Source organism: Suricata suricatta, chromosome 4 (genome assembly GCF_006229205.1).
Source record: "Suricata suricatta isolate VVHF042 chromosome 4, meerkat_22Aug2017_6uvM2_HiC, whole genome shotgun sequence".
NCBI lineage: Eukaryota > Metazoa > Chordata > Mammalia > Carnivora > Herpestidae > Suricata > Suricata suricatta.
The window spans coordinates 109,173,764-109,185,405 of record NC_043703.1 but is presented as its reverse complement, the minus strand read 5'-3'; positions in this window follow the sequence as shown (position 1 = coordinate 109,185,405).

The window sequence follows — 11,642 nt, the reverse complement described above, 5'->3', positions numbered from 1 at the left end:
TATGGTAGGTGTTTTTGATTGTAGCCATTTTGATAAATGTGTGGTAATACCTCCCCGTGGTTTTAATCTGCATTTCCCTACTGACTGATAGTGTTGAGCATTGTTTCATGTGCTTAATTTCCTTGGCATCTTTCTTTGGTATAGTACCTGTTCACATCTTTTACATACTTTTGTTCTATTGTCTTGTTGAGTTGCATTACTATTTTTAAGAATTTTTTTTCCATGTATAATTGACCTACAATAAACTGCATCTATTTAAAATGTACAGTTGTTAAGTTTGATATAAACATACATCTGTGAAACCATCGCCACAATCCAGATAAGGAATTTATCCATTACCCTCAAGAGTTTTATACCCTCTTATACTTCTTCCATTACCTTCCTGCCACCACCCCATCCCAGGCAGCCAGTGATCTGCTCCCTGTCACCATGGAGTAGTTTGCATTTTACAGAATTTCACATAAATGGAATCATGCAGTATGTCTCCTTTTAGTCTGGCTTCTTTAGCTCAGCATAATTGTTTCGAGATCCATCCACGTCAGATGTCATTGTGTGGGTCCATACTTCATTCCTTTTATTGCGAAGAGTATTTCATTGACTCAGTACACCTTAGTTTGTTTATTCATTCACCTGTTGATGGACATTTGGGTTGTTTTCAGTTTTTGCCATTACAAATAAAGCTGCTATGAACATTCATGGCCAAGTCTTTGGCCATAGTTTTTCATTTGCCTTAGGTAAATATGGTAAACTCCTAGGGTGAGACATACAGGAGGTATATACTTAACACTTCAACAAAATGCTAAACTGCTTTCAAAGTAGTTACCCCATTTCACTTTGCTATGTTAATTACTAAAAGTAACTTTTTTAAAATGATTTTGCCAGTGTTCATTGATCCCTACATGCAAACTCCATAAGCTTTCCTCAGTCACAGAATCTGGGGTGGGAGTTGGGGGAGAGCTAAGTTCTTCCTCAAAATAAAGGGAAAGAATTGGGGGTGTGTAGGGGGTAGGGCCGCTAGGTGGAATCTTGGCGCTGTGGCAGAAACACAGAAAATTAGAAGACGTAGGGACTGGATACCATTAATGGATTGGGAAAAACACGAGTGTCTCCTATGGGATTTTATGGGCCCTTGTGGGGCATGGGCTCTGCTATATAGAGACCCTCTTTTTTTTTTTAATTTTAAAATGCTTATTTATCCGAGAGAGAGAGAGACAGCATCTGAAGCAGGCTCCAGGCTGTCAGCACAGAGCCCAATGTGGGGCTCAAACCCATGAACCGCAGGATCATGGCCTGAGCCGCAGTCGGATGCTTAACCAACTGAACCACACAGGCGCCCCCAAGGACCCCCTCTTCCATCTTTCACTGTGAAATCTCTAGCCAAATCTGTATGGCTCACCAACACCTTTGCATGAGTGGATTCTGTGGACCAGTGTTTCCTAAACTTCAGATAGACATCTCTTCTATAACATATTATTTTTCTCTAAATCAATTCAATTTTACCAAGTTCATTTCATGGTCATCTCAATCCTTAGATGGTAACTATTTTATTTTGTTTTTTTAAGTTTATTTTGAGTGAGAGGGAGAGAGAGAGAGAGAAAGAAAATGCCAAGCAGTCTCTGTGCTGCCAGCACAGAGCCCAACACAGGGCTCAGTCTCACCAACAGTGAGGTCATGGCCTGAGCCAAAATCAAGAGTCAGATGTTCAACCCACTGAGCCCCCCAGGTACCCCCCCCCATGAAAGCGAACTATTTTTAAAACTATCTAAAATAGACACATTAGTCTCTGAACTCATCACTCATCTCCTGGGCCACCAGTAGAACTCACTACACACTCCAGGAAATGCTGTCATAGCGTGTAGGGGAGGTTAAAAAAACCCCTTCCTTTGCCTTTTAGGATTAGTAGTTGCACCATTTCACAGGAGACACAATCACGCTGGTAACAGGCAGATTAAATAGGAGAAATGTTTATTTGGGGGTGCCTGGGTGGCTCAGTTGGTTAAGCGTTGGACTTTTGGTTTTGGTTCAGGTCATGATCTCGGGGTTTCATGAGTTTGAGCCCTGCATCGGGCTCTGTACGGACAGCATGGATCCTGCTTGGTATCCTCTCTCTCCCTCCCCTACTTTTGTCTCTCTCTCTCTCAAAATAAATAAACTTAAGAAAATAGGAGAAAGATTTATGTTGCATACATATAGGGAAGACTTACAGAAAAAAGTGAAAACTTCAAACACATGATTAGCTGGGAGGTTACATACCATTTTAACCAAGGGTGATAAATTGTGAAGTCAGAGACAAAGGAAGGGGTAGGGGTTGGCTTCTAGGGATATAAATTGTGGGAAGGTAAAAACACAGGGGAAATTACTGGAAGTTAAGAGTTATTGTCTTACAGACTGAAGTTGCAGACTCCATTCATAAGAGACTTCTCTCTGGCAATTCAGAGTAGTCCTCCCCTTCCTGGTGTAGGAGAGCAGACCCCTTTACAGATGGAAACTGACTCTTAAGGAACCCAGAGGAAGGACTCAGGTTCTTTTCCTAGAACTCCCCCTCCAGTGACAAGTGCCCCAATCACCACACACCAAGCATTGAGGGCCCATCTGATTTGTCTGCATTCCCTCTGAAAGGGCCAATGCTCCCATTACAATCCAGGTTCCTGACATTTCCACCTGTTTATAGGGTGACCCTGCCTTGGACTGGTGACACCAGGCAAAGAGAGTGGTCTCTGCAGGGTTTGTCCCCAAAGCGGGGTTAAGTGAGCTTTGAGGGTCTTAATCAACCCCCGGGAACAGGTCAAGGATTATGAGCTGGGAGCCTTGCAGGGAAAGGAGGAACACCATCACCTGGAATGAACTCTGGCTCCCGCCCCCAGCCACCTTCCAGTCCACTCTGGGCTTATGACTAACAAGCACCCTGAGGGAGCTGAGGACCCTATGGGGTGGAAAAAGGAGGGAGGGAGTGGTGGTAAGGGGTGGATTTGGAGTAACTTCCTTTGGAGTAACATCCTTCTTTTGAACTGCGATTATATAACGGGTTCCATAGGAGCTTTTCAGAAGTTTCCAGTTTCTCAGAGGCAGCAGCACCTGGGAACTTGTTTGAAATGCAAATGATCAGGTCACCCAAGGACCAAATTGGAAACGAGATGGAGCCCAGCAGCAAAAAACCAGAACAAAACCGAACAATGCCCCATCCCACCCCTGATCACCACCCAGTCCTTAGCCTCTCTCTCCCTTTCTCCCTCCCTTTTTCCACCTCCCATCTTCCCACCACACACACACACACACACACACACACACACACACACACACACACACACTTGACTGGCAAAAAGCCATAGTTTGAATCTGTGGATACAGGAGCCCTGGTCCTGGAGAAGCAGATTTAGGAAATCCGAAAACTTCCCTCCCCTCCTCCCACTTGCTCTCCAACAGAAGCCGCCAGCTTCCAATAAGACTTTCACACAGTCCTTATTCAACTCTTTGTGCTGACCTTACTTTTGCATTCTAACCGGGCACAAAGCTGAGGCCTGTGTTCCCATTATCTGTCAGATGAATGCTTGGATTGGTGTCCCAGCGGCGCGGTCGTGCTCCGTAATCCGAAATAGAGACCTGGAAATCGTAGGGCAATTTATTGGCTTCCTGCGCGGGAGCTTGCTGGAAGCCTGTTGATGAAGGGACGTTGGTGACACAGCACCACCCTGTGGCGGCGAGGGGAAGAGCGACTTTTGGCTATGCAGTCTGCCCTGGGCTTAGGGACCTTGAATCTCATCAAATCCAAACCTAACAGCCATTTAAAGAGCATTTACAATGTACTAGACATCGTGACCACTGCTCTTTGTTGTTACAGCCTCAGATTTTCCTATGCGGTGGATAAGATCACGCAGGTAATAAGAGAGTCAGATTAGGAGTCCCTGGAGTCCGTAGAGGCCACAGGAGCACCTCCTCCCTGGGGAGGCCTCCTTAGAGCCATGCTTTTCAGTCTCACACGTGCAGGCAGCACCTGGGGATCCTGTTAAAATGCAGACTCTGATTCAGCAGATCTGGGGAGATACAAGAGCCTGCATTGCTAAGGGTTCCCAGGTGCTACCAATCCAGTGTTGCCACCCACACTGAAAGCCAAGACCTTGAGCAGCGCCATCTGATAGAACTTTCCGTGATGAAGCAAATGTTCTAACTCTGTGTTGCCTGACACATTGGCCACTAGTCACACGCGGCTATTGAGCACTTGAAATGTGGCAACTGCAGCCGAGAAGCTACCATTTAATTTTAATTAATTTCAATGGATTTAAATTTAAGAAGACCCCTGTGGCTAGTGTCTCTCATACTGGACAGAGCAGTGTCCCTCATGAGGGGGGCTCAGGCTGGCTTTGAGATGTCTCATCATTGAAGAGCCACAATTCCACGGCAGGTTAAAGCAGGACTATGTCAATCAATAGATTTTTTAGAGTCACGAGAGATTAATATATCCCAACCTTGCCATTTTACGTATGAGGAAACTGAGGCCCAGAGAGGCAACGTGACTGGTCCTAGAGCCTCAGAGTTAACATAGCATTCTTTCCACCACTCACACTTTCTTCTAGGCCCACTGACCTTCAAAAGAAAAATGTACGTTCCGTTGCTTTAGGAATTCCTCTGTGAATACAATGGCATAGCTAATAGATTGGAATCCGATGTTATTTATTACTTTGTATAATGTAGGAATCAGCTAACCAAGTTTACAAGTTATCCAACTTCCCAAGGAAATAAACTGAATTTCAGCTATATCATATGTATATTTGTAGACCTGGGTCACAGAAAAAGAATTCTCCCCTTTTGTGGGATGTTTTGCAAGGCCAGGGTCCCTGGCCAAACCCAAGTTAAAGGCAGTCCCTGTCCAAGACCCACTGGCGTAGCGGGTGCCGTTGTGCCTGGAGATGTGTCTGACTTTAGCTGGTAGCGTGTGCTGGGCACCAGTGGTGACAAGATGACCGAACAGGCTGTCCTTTATCACACTGGAATGAAAGATTTCCTTGACTGATCATTTAAAAAATAGTTTTTTCTGGGGGCACCTGAGTGGCTCAGTTGGTTAAATGTCGCAATTTTGATTTCAGCGCAGGTCACAACCTCATGGTTGTGCGATTGAGCCCCAAGTTAGGCTCCCACTGAGCATGGAGCCTGCTTGAGGTTCTCGCCCTCTCTCCCTGCCCCTCCCCCCCTTGCATGCTCACACAACCCTCCCCTCAAAAAATAAAGACAAGAAATTTAAAAAATATTTTTTGGTTGTTAAGCAATATATGTATGCTATGTAGAAACAAAATATTGCACCAAAAGTATTGTATTAGTTATCTCTTTCTGCATAGCAGATGCCTTCCAGAACCTAGCAGCTTTAACCAACAAACATTAGCTGGAGTGGCTTAGCCCCATGGTTCTGACTCGGGGGCTCCTGAGAGGTGGCAGTCAAGAGTCCTCTAGGGCTGCCATTGACAAGCTCCTCACTGTCAGCAAGGAGCCAAATGCTGGGCTTGAACTGTGAGATCATGACCTGAGCCGAAGCCAAGAGTTGGACACTTAACCAAGTGAGCCACCCAGGGGTCCTTTTTGGGGTTTTTTTTTTTTTTTTTTTTTTTTGTTCTTGAAAGCTCAGCATTTCTAGGAGTTTGTAGTAGGAAAAGTTTCAAATCATCCAGTTCCCATAGTGGTGGTAGTTCCTTTTTTCCAGTATTGTAACATTGTAATAACACTTCTTCTTTTTGAAAAACTTAAACCCAATGAAGAGATAATGTTCCCTGAAGGGGGCAGGAAGGAGAGCAGCCTTGAGATGGTAGAGAGTTAGGGATGATGGAAGAAAGGAAAGGCGAACGGGGGAGAAGGAAGGTGGCAAGACTTCAGAGGTGATGCCCGGGGAGGGTGCCTCTAAGGGAAGGAGTATTCAGATCACCAAGATTTCGGTGCGCAGGGCAGACACTACAGCCCACAGCTGCTGAGTGGGCAAGGGAAGGCTGTCAGTGGATCCTGGGCTTATATACGACCCCAAATCACAGGAGTGATAGCAATGGACCAGAAACCCCAGCACAACTGTGTGTTGGGGAGCCCTGATTCCCACCAGGACCAGTGACGATTCAGGGGCAGAATGAAGTTTATAGAAGAGGAATAAAGGGATGAAACATTTCTTGCTCATATAGTTTGCACACTAGGATTCATATCTGCCCCCCACACTATTTTTTAAAACTGTAGCCTGTTAATCATATTCGCTGTATCCTGATTTTTTTTCCCTTAGCTTATATTGTGGACATGATGCAAGGTCATTATCTATTCTTCCCAACCATGTCCACAAAATATCCCACCACGTAGCGTGTCACTCATCATGACTTGTCCCGCTTCACCGGCTGGGAGCGCAAAGTGCTTCTCATCTTGAATACCCTGTGCCCCATGGATATTATCAGGAGAACTCTCTTCCCTTCCCAGAAGCCCTCAGCTCTATCGTAACCCATAATAACCCTCCCCCCTCCACATGTGCCTTCCCGCTGCACCCCCACCTCTCCTCAGCCCAGCAGGCCAGGCCAGTTCTGATAACTCTGACCTGGAGGGGAGAGCGCAAGTCACTCTCTCCTCTCAGGGACTCAGATGCTTCTTGGCTGCCACAAGATGTCACCCACAGCATGTCCTGTCCCCAGGGATTGCTGTGACTCAGGCTGTTTTGTCAACCCTAAAATGGAGCTATTAGTGACCAAGTCCAGGTTTCATGAGAATTTGGTGGGAATAAAAGGATTAAAAGTGTCATAGGAGTTAACTAAACCTGACCACGTATATTCTCATTCTCCCCCTTCTGGAAACGTGGTGGAACTGCACTTCCCCTGCCTTCTAATGAAGCCAGGAAGTTCCACTCACTTCCCTGACCACCAAAATAAAATAAAATAAAATAAAATAAAATAAAATTTTGTTGCTTTAAGCACTGAGATTTGGGCATTGTTTGTTACCACAACATAACCTAACCTAACCTGACTGCTTAAACTTTTTTTTTTTTTACATTTTATTTATTTTTGAGAGACAGAGCGTGAATGGGGGAGGGGCAGAGAGAGGAAGAGACACAGAATCCGAAGCAGGCTTCAGGCTCCAGGCTCCAGGCTCGGAGCTAGTGGTCAGCACAGAGCTCGATGCGGGGCTCAAACTCACAAACCATGAGATCATTACCTGAGCCAAAGTCGGACGCTCAACCGACTGAGCCACCCAGCAGCCGCTTGATTAAGCTTTTAAAAAAAAAAAAAAAAAAATGAACGCAGCAGTGCCTGGGTGGCTGAGTGGGTTAAACGTCCAATTTTGTCTTAGGTCATGATCTGTGAGTTCGAGCCCCGTGTCGGGCTCTGTGCTGACAGCTCCAAGCCTGGAGTCTGCTTTGGATTCTGTGTCTCCCTCTGTCTCTGCTCCTTCTCTGCTCACACTCTGTCTCTCTCTCTCTCAAAAATAAATAAACATTAAAAAATTAAAAAAGAAATGAACACCCTAAAGGTTATAAAAGCTTAATATTAAAACAGAAGGGAAGAAAGTATGCAGGCAGTTGGGACCTTTCCATGGGTTTTCTCCATTCCTGATTCCTGACAGGGGGTTACAGTGGCCTTAAGTCAGGGCAGCTTCAATGCCTGGAAATTGCACAGAACACTTTCCTGTCTACTCTTAGGTAAGTCCAGGTAACTATTTTTGGCACACTCTGCCAAGACTCCATCTTGCCTTTAAAATTTTATGATCCTGGTGGAGAATTGAATTCCCTATCCGGCCACAGAAACATTAAACAACTTGGGAGTTTTCAAGAGCAAGATGGCAGGCTGAGTTCCAGAAGGGCTAAGGTGGGCAACATAAAGAAGACAGAATTCTTGCAAAAGTGGATATCACAAGTGTTCCTCCTGTTGCACACTGAGGGTAAAGCAAGGCCTGCGTATTTATCAGGCACAATAGGTACGGTGCCCAATGGATGTGTGCTCACGGCTCACAACACTCTTGGGGGCTCATGAAAATGCATTAATTTCTTTTCTAAATTAGGAGAAAAAAGGAAATTTTAAATTGGGTCAAATGTTTTAACATACAATACTAAAAGGGTCACCTTGATGACAATTCACTAATAAAATATAATTTTTACCATTTTTTATGGATGGAAGGGCTCACAAAGGCAAAAGTGCCTGGGACCCACAAAAATATCATACTGTAGCCCTAGAGGAAGGACTTCATAACTGACATCAATCTTGATTACAATGCACTTTTTAAAAAAGTTTATTTATTTATTTTGGGGGGTTGGAGAGCGAGAGAGAGAGAGAATCTCAAGCAGACTCCACACTGTCGGAGCAGAGCCTGATGCAGGGCTCAAACTCATGAGCCATGAGATCATGATTTGAGCCGAAATCAAGAGTCAGATGCTTAACTGGCCAAGCCACACAGGTGTCCCGCGGTGCGCTTTTTGGAGATGAGTATGGATGTGGCATTGCTTTTTCCTTTATGAGTATGCTCAGATTTCCCTAGTTACAACAAACTGGCTCTGTCTTTGCCCCTTGACGCTCCTATCAGGACCCCCAGAAAGCCATACCTGCTAGAGCAAAGGACTCTGGATCAAAGCAATACACATGGACACAGCAGGTTCCTCAGCTTGCTTCCCATGCTTGGGTTTTGCCTTCAGCCTCTGATTTGAGGAGGCCGGCAGGTCCTAGGGAAGCTTGTTCCCTACCTAACTCCAAGGTGCCACACCGCACCTGCGCTAAGCCCGTCCGCCTCACAGTGATGCTCACCCCTGCGATCATCAATCCAGTCCAGCTGGGTGAGTCTCAGAACTTCTGCCAGAAAGTATGGGATGCAAACATTCCTCCCTGGAAGGCATGGTGTGCAAAGGTGAATCTGAATTCCTACATCATTTGCCACATGATCAAAGCCAAAGGAAATGTCAGAAAACCTGAGCCAGAGCCTTGATCAACCACACTGGAGCTCTACCACTCGATTTTATTTTAGTAACACAGACCTATAAATTCCCTTTTATTGTTAAAGCCAGTTTGGATTAGGTTTTCTGCTATTTTCAGCCAGCCTTACTGAAACTAAAGGTGCTGTTATCATTCCCAGTTTATACTATAGGAACAGAGGGGTAAGTCACTTGCCCAAAGCCGCAGTCCAGATTCATCTTAACATGTGCTTTGCATTGATATCATGTGCTGCATTTTTACAGATTGCAGATATTTTATCTGCAAATGTCCAAGCATGTGTTACCTTGTAAACATTGTAATATGAACAGATATAAACAGAAAGGAATCACTGTATATAAGACTTTTCTATTGCTATATGATGCCTTTAAGGAGCTACCCGACTCTGAAAAAGCACCCTCATCACCCACACATCAGGAATTTGAAAGGGGTATGCTCAGTAGTCCTCCCGTGTGGCCCACCCACCCCTCCTCCCACCCAGTCTTGGTTGCCATCCACATTGCCTTTTCACCACGTACGCCTTCCCTCCCTCCTTTCCATCTCTCTCAGTCTGTTGTTTGGCTCAGCACATTTCGGGACAATTGTGCCTTTTTCAGTTTGACCTGACTCCTCTGACCTCACCTTCCTGTGCGTGGTCTTCAACCACTGATACCGCCCCCCTTCAAGTAATGGATCTGGGTAATGTTCCCCTCTCTTCCTCCAAAAGACATTGCAAGCACTCATGGCATATGGACAACAAACACAGGGAGGAAACTGAGATGATGGATGTGGACAACTCCTTTGAAAATAGACTGCGAAAGAGAAAATGGAGACGGGCCATACTTGGAGGGAACATGGTGGGGGCCGCTGGAAGATGCTGGTTGTGTCCCAGCGTCCACCTTCCTTTCTCCTATGGGAATAGGGCCTCTGTGTTTAGGTGGGACCCAGAATAATGGCTCCCGCCTTCCGTGCAGCTAGGTGTGGCCCTGTTACTAAGTTCTGGCCCACTGGGACGTGAGTGGAAGTTATGCCCTTATAAGGAAGGGCTTCCTGTCCTCCCTGTAGCTCCTTCCTCACTTTGCTGACAGAAATGTGAGTTGTCACTTGCCTAGCAGACAGCGGCCACACCCTGAGAATGGTAAAGCAAGGAGACTGAAGAGGCTGAAGTTCTTGACACCGAGGTGCCTGCCGCCCTGCCAGCCCTGGGCTACGTCAGCCTAGAGACAAACTTTCATCTTTTAAGCTTCCATTATTGTGGGTTTTTATAACAGTCAAATCTACTTCCTAATTAATACAGGTGGAAAGAAGGGTTTTTTAGTTTGTTTTTAGTGACTTTTGGACATGTTCCAGGGTCAGTCAGAAGAAGCCAAGAGAATGAGGTTGAAAACAAACAGTGACTCAGGATGATGGTTAAGTGCAAGAGTCTTGGGAAGGCAGGAGGAAGGGGGTCCCAGAGCCCAGCTGGAAATGCCTAGGTGGCCTTGGTGGTGGGAGGGACACTCCTCTATTTGGAAAAGGAAACAGCGGAGGGAGGATCTGGAGCAGGAAACTTGAAACATGGCCGCATAAAGTTGAGGTGGTTCCTTCCTAATGGCTTCTATTTTCTCAGTGAAGCAGGTGGTAAGGTCTTCTGCGGGACGAGAAGCGAGAAGATTGGGCTGAGAGAGTTTACGTAAGCATTCCGAGGTGGGGGAGTGGGCTGCATGTCGTCTCCACAGCTGTCTGTGTTTGTTGTCCAAAAGCATGGATCTAAAAACCAGACGCTGACTATTTAACTCGCTCTGTCAAGTACCACCCAAGGCCATCTCTGAAGAGGACTGGGGAATAAAGTTTTCACTATGATTTATATTCTTAGAAATAACAAGAAAAAGAGGTTGACAGCCTTATCCAGTGTATCCAATCCATTCAAAGGTTTTAAGCCAAAATGTATTCATTGCCTGTAGTGATTAAATTAAAATTTGGTCCAAATTACAAAACGGTCCATTTTGATTAAAATTTGTGATAACTGCAACCCAAATAAAATACATAGATGTGGCCATTTCAGATACCATGCTAAGCTTTTCACATGACACAGCTCCTAATCTTGTGAAATGGGTGTTTTTATCCTTATTTCCTAGATGAGAAAAATGAAGCCCAGAATGATTAAGTCATTGGCTCTAAATCATACAGCTCGTAAAGGGAGGGCCAGAATTTGAATAAGGTCAATCTGACTCCAAAACTTTGCCCTTAACCACTGTCCACTGCTTTCTGTTGGCCCAGGAGAACTAATCCCCGTGTGCTAGGATCCAAGCGTCAGTCCTGAAATTTTGCTACTCTTCTAGAAAACTATGGAGTGTTTACGGAAACAGAACTTATAGAGGTCAGCTTTATATGACCAACCGAGGAATCAGGTTTGGCACACCCTCCACTCCCTCACTAACCCAACAATTGTGTTGCAGTAGACATCTTCTAGCTAGTCTACAGCCCCAAACTTTCTTCACACTAGTAGATATTGTTACCTAGTGACCAAATGAATATTACCAAAACACAGCTTTTGACATGTTACTCTCCTGCGCCCGTTGGCCCATAGGGTAGAGACCAGATTTTATGGTCTGACATTTAAGGATCCCCCCCCACCCCACCACACGCACAATAATCTAGGCAGGCTACATCAGTTAGGAATGGATTCAGCGGAGCATGATAGAAAACCCAAAATGACCATGATATAAACAAGATGGAGGCTTCTCCCTAGTACCTGCA